We start from the raw sequence: 2,670 nt of genomic DNA, 5'->3' as shown, positions 1-2,670 counted from the left end.
GTAATACTGATTTCTTTCTTAGCTACTATTTACGAGATCAGTTCTTCTTAACCAAAGAGCAGTGTAGGGTAAGGGGCCCAGTAGTCGACAGTTTAAGAGCAAGGCTTTTCAAAATTGCCTACAACGGAGCAAGGGTGTACGGTAGCGTCAAGGAAAAATTTCGGGGGTGTAGTGGAAGGATCAAACTTTATGCCCCATAGGTCGAAAATGGAAAAAAATACATTTTTGTACACAAAAATGTAAACCAAAGAACAACGTTCATTGGCCCAGTAGTCGACACCTTTGGCCCAGTAGTCGACACTGCCTGGCCCAGTAGTCGACACTCTGTTATTTTACCCGGATTGCCATGTCTGATTGGTCCCTGCAGCCTGGCTATCCTTTCCCTGCCTCTCGGTCGCCTTTTTGGCCATCGGGGTGTCCTTCTTGGCCCTCTTTGCGAGGTGCTGTTCACCTTCTCCGGCCTTCAGGCGACTTTTTTTGAAATATGGTGAAAAACATTTTTTTCTAGTTCTAAAGAACGTCGTTTTTTGAATACATTTCGGAAAATAATTTTCTTAGCGCAATTAGTCTAAAACGAAACAGTTCTGTTGCGTCAAAGCGCACCTAATAATGTATATGTATAGGACGACACGATGTGACATACGAAAACCGGGAAGTGTCGGCAATAGCTTGGTAATTAAACCTTAGTTTGTTACCAAAAATGTCTTGTGGGCAAGCTGAAGATGTTATCGCACAGCGTATCGACACACCTGAGTTATATCCCTATATAAATTCCACACCGAACCGCATACAGCCGCTCCCGGGATTATGCCCACGGCGGCCCAGGGGGGTAAAAAGTGTCAATTGCCCTCAATGACCAAACCAATGACCCAACTTCGAACCCTTAGAGAGGGGTTGAAGGTCAGACAATGAGTCAGAATGGACTGTGTCGCAAGCTTGGGATATCTTGAAGTACTTTATTACAGGTATACTTGTTCAATCCCAGTTTTGCACTTCACCCTAGCGGCCAGCCGCCCAGACTGGCGCGACTGCGGCGGTGCAAGAGGGTGTTCCAGGCAATCTAAAACGGAAGTAGGAAAAGAACAAACTCACTGACCTCTCTGTTTCCGTAATGGCTCTGATTGGTCGAGCTTATCACGTGCCTCCGAGGCCTTTCAGGTGTGAGAAACTGTCTGATCAGTTTCGAGCTCCCCTTCATATTTGAGAGGTTAGGATCGGACCAAACTGCCATGGTAGTTTCTCATACTGGGCGGACGGAAACAGATAAATCAGTGAGTTTGTTCTTTTTCACTTCCGGTTTAGATAGCCTGGAACACCCTATTGGGGTCCAACCCCCCCTCCCCCCTCGACCATTGTGTCTGCTGACACTTTTCTCAGGCAACCAGGGCACGTTCGCAGAGAAATGCTTTACACAAATGGGGCACTGAAAGCGAGGGGTCGTCAACTCTCCTTGTCCGTGTACGGAGGAATATTGAATATTACAAATAATATTGGTAATATTGAGCCAATTTTCAAGCTGTGACGTCATAATACTAGAAAAATGTGTAATATCGAGGTAATATTACCAGTAATATGGCTAATATTAATGTAATATTTGAGGTAATATCAGTCCGTGTACGGAGGAATATCGAAGTTGACGACCCCTCGACTGAAAGCAAACTCTATCATTCGGCACAGTATTGACACCTGGTGCTTTACTGATGTCATCATGATGTATTACGAACTAGAAAATTAAGGACACACGATCCCAACAACATTTCACGTTGACAAAGGGCCCTTGTTGTCGGAATAAGCCCGTATGACGGGAGCACACACTCAAAATAAAGTAAGTGTCGACTACTGGAACAGGTGTCTTTTTCTGGCCCAGTAGTCGACATCACCATTATTTACGCCCCTGACCGAAATTTTCGAAAACATAAATGGGGAAAGATAATACATATCTTTGACAACAACACAAACGTCCTCCGGAACCACTCGGCCGAATGGCAGCCTCACAGAACCTTCCGAGCAAACACCTGCCCACTACTCCGGAGCTAAGAAATTATGGCTCGATGTGACGCGACGAGCAGTGTTCTCTGCGAAGCGCTCCCTACCGGCTCCCGGAGGTGGCACAGAATCGGCAATGGGTTCATTGTAATCTCAATACAGTGCGCCTAAGCCTGGCAAAACGCCCGAGACTCTAACGTTAACTACTTCGCGGGAATTCGATCGCAAAGTTGAAAGTGTCGACTACTGGTGTACTGTCGACTACTGGGCCCCTTACCCTAACTTTTTTTTAGAGAATTCCTTGAAACGTTGTTAACAGTTGCGTATGCAAGTCAACTCTATGTTTGCAAATTGTCAACAGAGGACTGGGAGCTTACCTATGTATACCGCACTATATCCCACCTGACACCGCCTTTCGCTATATTGCTCGCTCGCTCGTTTCGCGGGTCCGACATGTAGGTACCTGATGTAAAACTGCTGTCGCACTGACACCGGGTACCGCTGCACACAGCAGGTGCGTGTCGCATAATATGCGTCTCGGCATATTATTGACTGGGAGCTTGCGTGCCGCGTGCAGGGCTCATTACATTTAGAGTGCGTTGCGTGGCGGAGCCGGCGGGCCCGGATCGACACAGCGAATGTTCTCTCGTGGTCATTCACGTCTCCTTCTGTGTCTTGTCAAGA

At 46.9% G+C, this 2,670-nt stretch overlaps 1 protein-coding gene across 1 annotated transcript in view; it reads left to right on the top strand.

Moving 5' to 3' along the window:
• The window catches only part of LOC113215581 (uncharacterized), a 9,374-nt gene that overhangs the window by 3,585 nt on the left and 3,119 nt on the right, over window positions 1-2,670 (top strand). The window lies entirely within an intron of this gene.

The sequence above is a fragment of the Frankliniella occidentalis genome, unplaced genomic scaffold, assembly GCF_000697945.3.
Source record: "Frankliniella occidentalis isolate FOCC.00 unplaced genomic scaffold, Focc_3.1 Scaffold199, whole genome shotgun sequence".
Taxonomy (NCBI): Eukaryota; Metazoa; Arthropoda; class Insecta; order Thysanoptera; family Thripidae; genus Frankliniella; species Frankliniella occidentalis.
The sequence above is the reverse complement of the archived record's forward strand: the minus strand, read 5'-3'. Positions and strand labels throughout refer to the sequence as shown.